This window comes from Poeciliopsis prolifica, unplaced genomic scaffold (assembly GCF_027474105.1).
Source record: "Poeciliopsis prolifica strain line A6 unplaced genomic scaffold, Auburn_PproV2 SCAFFOLD186, whole genome shotgun sequence".
Lineage (NCBI taxonomy): Eukaryota > Metazoa > Chordata > Actinopteri > Cyprinodontiformes > Poeciliidae > Poeciliopsis > Poeciliopsis prolifica.
Genome location: NW_026562561.1, coordinates 172436 through 184824, shown reverse-complemented (window position 1 = coordinate 184824; position 12389 = coordinate 172436). Strand labels below are relative to the sequence as shown.

Here is a 12389-nt window from a genome sequence, read left to right as displayed (position 1 = left end):
TGAAGCGCTGCTAAAATGGCATGAAGTATGAAACTGCTGCAGGTCTGAAGATGAGGCAGTGGGAGGAGCTAAAAAGTTCTGGCACATTCTCAGAAAAACCCGCTTTGTAACTGGGATGTCGGAACCAGGCGGGTTCTGCAGGAGGGTTCGGAACCGTCCAGAGGAGAACCAGAACACATTGAGGGGCTGGAGAGGAGGAGGAGGCAGCAGGCTGTGGGAGGAGTCAGTGAGGAAAGCTGGGCTCTCTCCTCCTCCTCTTCCTCCTCTTCCTCCTCCGGGTGGAGAGCAGCGGACATTTGCGTGGATCTCCGCGGGGATCGGGACTCTGGCTGCCGTGAACGCGGCTGAGCTCTCGGCTGTCCTTCCGCCGTTTTTCATGAGATTCCGGAACATCCAGCTGATCCCGACCCTCTGGTTCCGGAGGAAGATTGCGCTGCTTTGTTCGCGTTCTGGTCCCGGTGCTGGTTCGGAGCCTCTGGATTGATTGAGGAGCTGCTGCTAACTTTGGAGCAGCCTGTCGGGAGGAGGGACCGAGAGACCTGACACCGAGCACAGAGCTATATCTGTCCGCCGGACCGGACCGGACCGGAGCTGCGGGCAGCGGGAGGAGCCGCACACGGAGCGCCGCCACCGCGGCGACAGGACGGCTTAACCGGGGAGGAATTTCACGGTCAGTCTCCCTTCCTTCCTCCCTTCCTCGCTTCCTTGTTTCCCCCCTTGTTTTTCTCAGCTGTTCTTCCTGCGCTGCCTGAGGAAGAGCGGCGGCGGCAGCGGCTCCCGGAGCCGCTGCCGCCGCCAGACGGAGCCCGGAGTGCGGGCAGAGCGCCTGCTGAGCCCCGCGGCTCCGCGGAGACTCGCTCCGGCTTCGGGAAAAGGTTTTTGGTTTTGGGTTTCGGAGGGGCTCTTGTCCGTGACATTATCCGGGCGGTCACGAGCTTCCACGCCGAACAGGTGCGTGATAGATGCGGGAGGGACCGCGCCGCCCGGGCCCGCCGCGCTGAGATTTCCGGAGTTATTTTGGGCTCCTGAAGGCAGCAGACCCGGAGCTCCCGCAGCCTGCGGGGCTCGGTGACCTCACTGGTCCTCGCTCCATTTTCTGTCGGTCACGAACCCGGCGCGAGCGCTAACGGGCCGGTAAGGGGCGCGTGCGCGCGCCGGGGCACACCGGGAGGGCGCGCGCCTCCTCCTGATTCCCCTCACGTTGACTTTGCCATGGAGACGTTTGACAGCGAGGACACAGAGGGTCCACACGACTCCTGCTGCCTTCAGGGACACCCGGACATGTGGAAGTCCAGCCGGTTCGGTCCTGATGAACCCAGCAGGACCTGAACGTCCCAGGGGCTTCAGCTGCTGACCTTTGGGTTTGACCTCTTGACTGTCAGCTGAAAGTCATGTCCTGAAGTAATGAGACGGGAGCCAGTCTCAGAGGATGGGCCCCTGAGGGCCTCTGAGGAAGAACTCCACTTCGCCTCTGTTGGGAACCCAATCAATACTTTCTCAGTTCATCACAATCGGTTCTGTTTGGAGACACAGTGACGTAAATCACTGACCTGCTGCTCTGTGTGTGTGTGTGTGTGTGTGTGTGTGTTTCTCTATGTGTGTGTGTGTGTGTGTTTCTCTATGTGTGTGTGTGTGTGTGTGTGTTTCTCTATGTGTGTTTCTTTATGTGTGTGTGTTTCTCTGTGTGTGTGTGTTTCTCTGTGTGTGTGTCTGTGTGTGTGTGTTTCTCTATGTGTGTGTGTGTGTGTCTGTGTGTGTGTGTTTCTCTATGTGTGTGTTTCTCTATGTGTGTGTGTCTGTGTGTGTGTGTTTCTCTATGTCTGTGTGTGTGTGTGTTTCTCTGTGTGTGTGTGTCTGTGTCTGTGTGTGTGTGTTTCTCTATGTGTGTGTGTTTCTCTATGTGTGTGTGTGTGTGTCTGTGTGTGTGTGTGTTTCTCTATGTGTGTTTCTCTATGTGTGTGTGTCTGTGTGTGTTTCTCTGTGTGTGTGTTTCTCTGTGTGTGTGTCTGTGTGTGTGTGTGTTTCTCTATGTGTGTGTGTGTCTGTGTGTGTGTGTGTGTGTGTGTCTGTGTGTGTTTCTCTATGTGTGTGTGTGTGTGTGAAACAGTCTCAGTACTGACTGAACAGTGCTGAGATCTCGGATCCGGACCTGCAGCAGAACCTGGGCTCCTCTCAGCTCCTTCCTCCTGCTGGTCGGTTTCTCCTCCATCGGCTGATCCTGGATCTGCTCTCTATTGGTTCTGTTTTCTCCTCTGACGGATCGGATCAGAACATCCCGTCGTATTGCTAACACCAGTTGGATCACAGCTGATCATGAACCGGATCAGCTTTCCTCGGTTCTGGATCTGTGCAAAGCGGATCCTGGAGCGGGGAGACGATCGGTTGATCCCAACAGACAGGGCGGGTTCTGGACGGATCCAAACCGAACAGGCTTATATCATGTCACTGGAACTTCACAATTTATCACAAATTTGTCTCAATATGCAGAGAACTGCTTGGACGCCTGTAGATATTAGCTGGAGGGGACTGGATGTGTTAGTAGAGGTCAAAGGTCACTACCTGAGCGAGTACCTGAGCACCCCATCATAACAACTCTGTCTATTTTAGTAGCTAACATGCAGAGTGGAAACCATGGAAACCACAGAAGCTGCAGTCCTCAGCCAATCAGGAGCCAGGAAATGAATGGAGCTCCTGACCAGCCAATAGCGTGTCAGCTAGCATAGCGCTGAGATATTTTCAGCTTCCCAAACAGCATCTTCTCCAGAGTCTCTCAGGCGGGCTGCTGCAAATGATTATTTTAGAAATCTATCGATTATTCTGACAGTTAATCAGGTAAATGTTGTCCTGGTCACTTTGTCTCAAGTCTGAAGTGTGAAAAACTATTTTAAACAATTTTTTCACCTGAATATTGTTATTCATCAGAAACTACGTCCAACATTATCCAGAACGTATTTCCTTGTTCAAATCTCCTCAGCGGACTCTCTGACAGCCACAGATAAAAGTTTAGAGTGTTTGGGAACAGACTGTTAGCTGTTAGCTGTTAGCGGTCGCTGCATGTGGTGGATGTTTCCTGCTGAGGCGATGCATCATCAATGACGAGTTAATCTGAAACACCAGCTCCATCTGCAGCACTCGGCTGCTCCTCTGTCCTGGTTCCTCTAAAATGATCCCACACTGTTGCCACGTTTCGTCTCTTTCTTGGTGGCTCTTCTTTCTGTTGCTTGCCAGCTCCCTCCACAGCTGCTAATAGCTGTTAGCATTCTTTAACGGCCCACTGGCAGAAACGCAGCACAAACATCCACCTGGGAAACGCAGAACTGAATCAAATGCAGCAGGCGGGGCTTGACTGCACCTGTAAAAGTATTGAATCAGGAAGGAACCAATAAAATCTTCTGCTGAAATCGTTTGGAAACTAAAACTCTGCAGATAAACCGTTTCAGCAAAACCATTTTCAGTGAAGAACATTTAACGGTTAACTTTACTTCCTGCAGGCGTAGCGGAAACAGGAAGTCCGTCAGAACCAGAAGCTCCTCCAGATTAAACCAAATGAAAATGTTTGGCGATGCTTTCAGGCAGAAGAGCTGAAGTTTTCCTTGTGGGCCTGGCGGCGGACGGGTCGGTGTCGGCCCGGTAATTAGTTCAGGGACATTAACTGCTGATCACTGGCTGCTTTTATTAGCCATTGCTGAGGCTGCTTAGCTTTCTGGACACCAAGCCAGACGGTCAGCTGGTCGGCCATGACGGCGTTCCCTCTGCCCACCAGGAGCGGTAGACCCAGCCGGGCCGGACCCAGCCGGGCTGGACCCAGCAGGACGGGACGCTGGTTCTGGTTCCGCCAGGACCTGGTGTCGGTTAATCGCAGAGAAATTTTTCTGGGATCTCCATGACAATGAAGCGGTAAACCGTCTCCAGGATGATGTCCGCCATGATGTCCGCCATGATGTCCGCCATGATGTCCGCCATGATGTCCGGCTGAGACGCGTCCGCCTGCTCTGGTTGCTGGGGAGATGCCACATGCGGGGAGCGTTGCTCGGTCCGCTGTGAAGGAATCCAACATCAACCCCAAGCAGAGAGGAGGAGCTGCAGCTTAGAAGACCTGCCTGCAATGCCACTCTGTTGCTCAGGTGCAGAACCAGAACCAGAACCAGAACCTCCATCCTGTTGGATGAAGAATAAACCCCAAGATCCTAAAACCAGGCTTAAATTTATAGCATTGAAAATAATCAATTCACTGGAAAATAATCAATTCACTGGAAGGTCCGGTTCTTCAAAACATCTCATATGATCCACAGATCGGATCTTCTGTATTTTCAGCAAAACCTGTTCTGATGATGTGGAGCAGAAAAATAGTTTCTACCAACAAATCTGCAGAAAACCAGAACAGATCTTCAGTCAGTGTGCAGCCATTTTAAAATAACACTGTGCGTGTGTGTGCGCGTGTGTGTGTGTGCGTGCGTGTGTGTGTGCGTGTGTGTGTGTGCGTGCGTGTGCGCATGTGTGTGTGTGTGTGCGTGCGTGCGTGTGTGTGTGCGTGCGTTGACTTGGACTAACTGGGAGCCACTGAAGCTTAGGTGGGAAACAAACACAGCTGGCCGAGGAAATGAGAGCTGAGAGGAGCCGACTTGTTAAATCTGACGGTCAAACAACAGTCAACCCTCTTCACACCAGTGTGTGTGTGTGTGTGTGTGTGTGTGTGTGTTGACCCAGACAGGAGGGAAGCCTCAGGTTGCTCAAATGCTGCAGGTGTGAACGAGTCAGCAGCTTTTTAAAATAGCAGCAGTCTGACCATCCAGGATCAGCGCTGCTGCAGAGCTCAATATTCCACTGTCCCTGAACGTCCCTCAGCAGAAGAACTGGTCAGATTCAAACCACATCCCAGTTTGTAGTTATGGTTTCATCTACAGAGAGAAATTTTTTCAGTTGGTCACAAATAAACATTAAAATCCTTCTGAGGTTAATCATGTGATGCTACTTCCTAAAAAACATGGAATAATTTATTCTATTTAACGACCAGATCTATATTTAATGATCAGATCTATATTAATGATCAGATCTACATTTAATGGTCAGATCAGCTCCACACTGTGACATGGTTTAGTGGTTTAGAGCCTGAACTTTTCTCATGCTGAAGGTTTTCCAGCTGCAGGTTCATTGTTCGCTACAAACGCAGATATGAACTTGTAGCAGGTGATTTGCTCTCCTGGTCTTTTCGTCTCTCGTTGTTCCAACGTCCAGCGGAGGGAACGTTCTCTGAAACAAACACATCCAGTTCTCCAGAAACTCCCGGCTCCGGTTGAAAAGCCAAAAAAGCTCCATGACACTCACGAAGCTGCGCTCCAATCGCGTCGGCAAAGGCGGATCAGGATGTCATGTATTCATCCCATTAGTCAACCCAGCCGTCCAAACGTTCATCAGCACATTTATTCCCCTCCCGTTCAGCCGTCAGTCATGTAGCAGGAGGCAGCAACGAGCCGGAGCCGGACCTGAGAATGTGACGAGTTGATTTATTGGGCAGGAGGCTGCTGGGAGAAGACGGGGTTAATAGAAAGTGAGAGAGCGAAGATGGAGGAGGAAACGAGGCCTTGATGGATGCAGCAGGAGGGAGCGTCCGCCCAGGACGACCCCAGAGGACGGGGCGGGGGCGTTACATGCAGCACAGCTTTACAGGGCGATAAGGCAAACAGACGGCACGCCCAGATCCCCGCTGCTGGCAACACGACGACTTCAAAGAGCCGCCAGAGATCCTGATCTCTGCAGCCGCCAGTTTCCGGTTCAACGCCCAGGAAACGACTGCTGTTGGAGCATCGAGACGCAGCAGCAGAGAGCTGGCAAACGGCGGCCATGTTGGTTCAAGATGGAGCTGGCAAACGGCGGCCATGTTGGTTCAAGATGGAGCTGGCAAACGGCGGCCATGTTGGTTCAAGATGGAGCTGGCAAACGGCGGCCATGTTGGTTCAAGATGGAGCTGGCAAACGGCGGCCATGTTGGTTCAAGATGGAGCTGGCAAACGGCGGCCATGTTGGTTCAAGATGGAGCTGGCAAACGGCGGCCATGTTGGTTCAAGATGGAGCTGGCAAACGGCGGCCATGTTGCTTCAAGATGGAGCTGGCAAACCACAGGTTTTGTTGTTCAGCTCCACCTGGATGTTGATGAGGTGTTTGGATCTCTGCCAGCACTGTGAGGGGTCAAAGGTCAACTCTAAAGCCATACATAAAGTTGAGCTCTACCTGTTCTTTTTCAGGATTTCCAGATTCTTTTTATTACTCCTGCTTGTGTTCATAGCTCAAATCTAAAGTCTGAAAGAAACTGAAGCTTGAAGCAGAAATGGCTGCGCGTTGCTCCCTGACACGCTATTGGCTGCTGTTTGCAAGCAGCCAATAGAAATGCGTTGTTCGTTTCCTGTACTGCTGACTGGTTAGCTACTGTTGTATCGCTGGGACAGTTGAATGAATATTGAGCTGTGTTTGGTGTTTGAACTATTGACTATTAGTTAAAGCTACACTAATCATTTATCCTGATAATTAATGGATTAATTGGACAATAACTTGCTGGTTAGATGTGGACAGATTATTTCTGATTCTATAACTTATGATGAACATATTTTTGAAGCGCTCCGTGGTTCTCCCAGTGGAAACAGACACACTGGCCTACAGGTTTTAGTTTCCCTGCTTTAATGTTCAATTGATTGCAGTTTAACTATTAATAAGTGATCAATTGAAACCAGCTGGAAACATGCAGGACATGGGAAACACAACACCTTCCTCTAAGCACTCAGTGGTTCTGCTTCATTAATAAATGGTGAGGAACACAATTACTGTCCTCAGGTCAGAGGTCAGATCGGAAGATTTACTGACCAGCCGGGTCCTGGAGTACCTGTCCCAGTCTGAACGGAGGAACAGAGAAACTGTGTGTGTGTGTGTGTGTGTGTGTGTGTGTGACACAGCAGATCCCTGCTGAAGGTGTGTCTGCAGCTGATTGGTTGGTTCTGCTCTAATATTTCTCGCTGCAGGTGAGATGAGAATTGATGACCTGCATCAGCAGGGAGGATGGGAAGAGATGCCTATCACACACACACACACACACACACACACACACACACACACACACACACACACACACACACACACACACACACACACACACACACACACACACACACATCCGTTAGGAGACACAGCGTTCCAGAGTTGGTGCATGTCGGGGTTTCTGGCAGCGGACCCAGATCGGACCAGTTTCTCCTGGCTGGTCAGGTTATTGGTATCGTATTGGTTATTGATTAGCATTTTGTCCTCTCTGCATGTCAGTAGAGGACAGAAAAATCCCTTTTGGTTTTACAACAACCATTAATTATTTGCTCTGTTTGTTTGAGTTGATTTAAAATTGAGCCCTAACTCATTAACATTTCCATGTCATTACATGAACTTCAAACGCGATGCGTTCGTTTCCTTCCTGGTTCTGTCAGCTGGTTGATGCATTTGGTGTTTAACAACAATATTTTAAACATCAGGATTTTGCAGCATCTGTGTGAGATGAGCTGAATATTAGGAGGATGATGGTGAGACGTTGTGCGGGATGAATCTGTGCCAGTGAGTCAAAGTTGTGGTTCTAAAACGGGTCGGCCGGTTGGAGGCTCCCTCCCACACCTCCTCTGTCTGAATGAGTCACAGAGTAAAAATAAAACCCGACCCGGTTTTCACCCAAACGCGTTTGACCTCTGATATATTTCTGTCTGACGTGGAGCGCGGAGCCGCTGCAGCCAAACCCAAAACCAATATGTACGACATGGCCGGACCGCTCCGTTTGGGACAGTCGCCGTCGCTTCACGAAGCTCGGCTTCACAGCAGGAGAAGGCGACTCGTATCCGACGTTTTCACTGCCGTCTGAACAAAACGATTCCCACGCAAAACATCAAATCTGAAAACTTTCAGATGTGGAAAATCTGGACATGAACGATGTGTGAAAATCACACACACACACACACACACACACACACACACACACACACACACACACACACACACACACACACACAACACTCCCAATAGAACCACTGAAGATCCCAGTTCAGGTTTCTAACAGGAAGGTGAAAAAAATAAAAACAGACCTGAACAGTTTAAACTGGGAGAGTGTGTGTGTGTGTGTGTGTGTGTGTGTGTGTGTGTGTGTGTGTGTGTGTGTGTGTGTTGCTGTCCAGCTGTCTCTTTCAGTCAGCTGTCGATCTCACACATCCAAACACACGTGACCTGCTGCCGCCCAGCTGTCAGAGTCCATCATGTCTGACCTGGTGGTCCGGTTTGACCACACACACACACACACACAAAACACCACACACACACACACACACACACACACACACACACGCTGAGCTGCTGCTCCTTCATGTTCCAGAATAATATTCCAGGAACCTTTAAATCTGTGTTTTCTGCCTTTAATTCCCCCAAAGCTCTTCAGGCTGAATCAGTTTAAATTTGATCCGCGGTTCGTTGAGCGGTTCTGGTTCTGGTCCTGACTTCCAGCCCAGGTTCTGTCTGGTCCGGCCGTGTTGACGTCGGACCGGGTTTTTACTCTGACTTTCTTGTTCGTCTTGCAGGGAAACATTTGAGTTGTTAATGTTGATGAATATTCATGAGGCTGTAATCCCATTAAACTCATCTCAGTTCCTCTTTATTCTGGTTTCAGAACCGACCCATGATGAGGTTCTGAAGCTTTTTCCTCCCTGAACATGTTAAACATTTTCATAACTTTAGTTTCGATTTGCTGGTTTTGTGGTTGAGATTCAGAAAACTAAACATCTTTTCTTTCAGATGACAAACAAAGTCATAGAATCATCTGATTGATCAATTGGACGCTGTCGTTATTTATTAAAAACATCTTTAATCTTTAAAGCGGGAGGAACCATCTACTCTTCCTGTTTCCCCCGACGGTAAAAACCTTCTGCTGGTTTTACACCAAATGCTTCAGTCATTCAGTTGCACATTCTGTACAGCTTAGTAATGATTCTCTACTTTAAGAAATCTTTTATCTAACATCCAGCAGCAGGTAGGGGAGGGCAGCAGATTCTCAGGCTGTTTTCCTCCTTCAGTCGGGTCGACCCGGTTCTACTGGAACCAGAACATCTGCTCCCCCTCCAGCTGCTGTGGTTCTGAGTCCAACCAGCCTGTTCCCCTCCTGGCCTGTGGGGGCGCTGCACCAACAACCACTGCAGGAAACGACACTAAACCTCTGAAGACGCTGAGAGCAACTTCCTGTTTCAGCAGATGAAACAAGATGGAGGCGTCAGAGTTTAGTGATTTCTCTTTAGTCTTTGGCTGAAGACCAGGAGCCATTTCTGCTGCTAGCGCTAGGCTAGCATGTTAGCTTTGTTGGATTTACCCAGAATGCTCTGCTCTGTAGTCCACTTCCTGCTTTGGAGCACTCTCTGGTCCACTTGGCGTTCACATTCAAACTGAACCAGACCGAGGTTTGGAGGACCAGAGGTCAGAGGTCGATTAGCGTTCACACCTGACCAACCGGGCCGGATTTTCTAGACAGATGGACTGGAGTCGGGTGAAAGCGGGCTGAATGCTGCTGCTTCACGGTTTTATGACAGGACCGTTAGTTTCCAGGATTTCCCAGCAGCCTCTGGGTGAGCCCACGCCTGCAGACTGGTTGACTCGCGGCTTGGTTCTTGTTTTGGAGGTTCGGTATCGTGTCAGATGAGCAGTTTGGACGTTGTGCTGTCAGCTGGTCTCTGCAGATGAAGCTCAGAATGTAATCAGAGGTTCTTCAGCAGTAATTATGTCTCGGCCCTCCCTGCGAGACGCCTTCATGTTTCATTCCTGCAGCAGTTGCATCGTTATAATGAAAAGATTCTCAACATTTCCCCTCATGAGCTGTTAGCATCCTCTCTCTCTCACACACACACACACACACACACACACACACACACACCACACACACACACACACACACACACACTGAAAAGCTCTGATCAAAGTGGACGCATGTTTGGCTGCGTTTGCAGTAGAACCATAATTCCCATGATTCCCTGCTGCTGCTTTCCTTACAGCTGTTTATTTGTTCAGGGCCTCTCCTCAAATTAAATCCTCATTTAGGAGAAGCTGCTGAGCCCCAGGGGCCCAGGGGCCCGGGCTCCTCAGTCCATCCCGACGATGTTTTCAGATCGCTGCATGCCGGGGCGTCGGTGAAGGTCAGGTTAGTGCTGGCCCGATGTCCCGGTTCCTGCCGGTTCCGTCCGGATGTCTGGCGCTCGGTGGGGCCCGTTTTCCTCTCTGGATGGTTCCACAGATGATCTTGTTTGTGGAGACGAGGCGTTCCAGGCGCTGCAGGTCGTCTGCTTGTGTAGCTCCGGAGCTGTAATCCGTCCCGCTCCGTGTTGATGGAAGCCGGGAGGTCAGAGGTCGCCGCTCCGCCTCTGTCCTGCTTCCTGTCACCGATGTGACGGCGCCGCGCCGCCTCCCGCCGGGTTTCGTGTTTTCATCCAGGAGTGGCCCAACAGAGGGTCACCTCTGGAGTTCCTGCTGTGCCGACGTTCCTGACTCGCCCTGCTCCCAGCGAGCGGCCGGGGGAGCGGCCGGGGAGCGGCCGGGGGCGGCCGGGGGGCGGCCAGGGGGCAGCCGGAAACGTCTGCAGATGTTCGGTCAGATGTTGTTGTTTCTGAAGGTTCTGTTGAAGTGACTCGGATCAGAACTCATCCCAACTCCAGATCCCATGAAGTTTCTAGTTTCCAGCTGAAAGCTGTCAGGAAGTCTGATGTTTTTGATGGAAAACCATTTTCAGGTCAGTTTTCTCACCAGTTTTTCTCCAAATCGTCATTCTGCCGTTTGTCTTCCTATAAACGCGTCTGGAGAGTCCGACGGTCCGGATCGGGATCCGACGTCGCGGCGGTTCCCTCCCGTTCCTCAGCCGGGGTTCTGATCACGGACTCTCTGTGGCGAATGCTGCTCCACTAACAGCCCCACAGCATGATGCAGCCGCCTCGGTCCTGTCATCAGTTCTTTCTGATTGGGGAAAATCGTCTCTATGATCAGATTTAAATAAACACTGTCAATAACATCAATATCAAAAAATGAGTTTCAGTTTTGGAGAAATCGTTGTGATTCAGGAATCATTTCTATAAATATTGATCTGTTTTCCTTTAATCGCCTCTTTTTATGCATCTCCATGTTTTGTCCTGTAAAGTCCAGTAAATCCTGGGTTCCTCCATATTTGACCTACTTTGCTGCTCTGACTCATTGCTGCTTTCATCTGGAACCGGGTTTAAATGTTCTGCAGTCATCCTGTCTTTAGAAACGCGGCCCAGTTGGACTTCCTCCTCCGCTCAACATGCTTTTTAATTCATTGGAAGAGTTTCAGTGTTGCATGGCGCTGGCTCTGCCTGCCACCTTATGTTCACACATATGGCCCAGCGCAGCGGCAGCTAGCGCCGGCTCGGCCTTGGACTAGACGGTGGATTGCCCGGTGATTGATTGCCTTTCTGGCGGCGCATCGCTCCGTCCCGATCCAACTGCAGCCGAGCTAATTACAGGAGTAATTAAGAGCGGGAGCAGATTAATCTGAATTCAGTTGAAGGATTTTTGGAGGCAGCGTAGATCGTTCGCTCAGAGGTCACAGCTGATAACGAGGTCGGAACCGGCACAAAGACTCGGAACAATCCGGACTTCTTCCCTCCAAGAGCAGCAGTAATCTGTTTACCCTGAACACCAACACCGAGTCTAATCTGAGGGCTGAACACCTAAATCTCATTGTGCAGGTAAACGGTGTAATCCTGCTTCCCTCCAGAGGAAATGCGTCGCTGGCGGCCAGCGGTCCATTACTACAGAACCGACCCGGTTCTGCCAGGCGTCTCTCCGTCTGATGGGCCCAGGTGGGAATCTGTCACTATTATTGGCTCCTGGCTGGTTCTGCTGCGTCTCATTGGCTGCTGGGGAAATTCCAGCTGACACTCCGGTTCAGGTCCAGACAGGAACTTTCACACCTTCTGGATCCAGTTTGTCTGAAACGGGCTCAGTTTCAGCCCGGGTTCTCATCTCCACAAGCCCATCAGAATCAGAACCTCTTGCTGAGATTAAAACTTTCTTCCAGGTTCAGTTCTGACACGCTGAGCCGTTTCGGATTTTCTGAAGGAGGAACTAAAACCCAAACCGGGTTGGGTCTTGATGACTGCAGACTTTCCCTTGTTTGTGTGATTTAGTTTTGTTCTGCAGTATTTTAGGGCCTCTGAGGTTTTTCCTGTCCAGAACCTGGATTCTGCTCTCGGACGTTGATCTGCGTGTTTCCGTCTCTTTGCTGCTGCTCCAGTATTTCTGGACGGGTCACACGGCCGTAATTATTATTTGGGTCGGGATGCGGACGCCGTCTGAGTCGCGCTCTGATGCGGCGCCAGGAGC

The 12389-nt window shown here is 50.6% G+C and overlaps 1 protein-coding gene across 1 annotated transcript in view; it reads left to right on the top strand.

Moving 5' to 3' along the window:
* The first annotated feature begins 201 nt into the window (after positions 1–201).
* Positions 202–12389, top strand: part of LOC129356693 (dystroglycan 1-like) — a 29886-nt gene continuing 17698 nt past the window's right edge. The window contains 1 exon segment of the mRNA XM_055026256.1: positions 202–670. The gene's annotated coding sequence lies outside the window, so the exon portion shown is untranslated.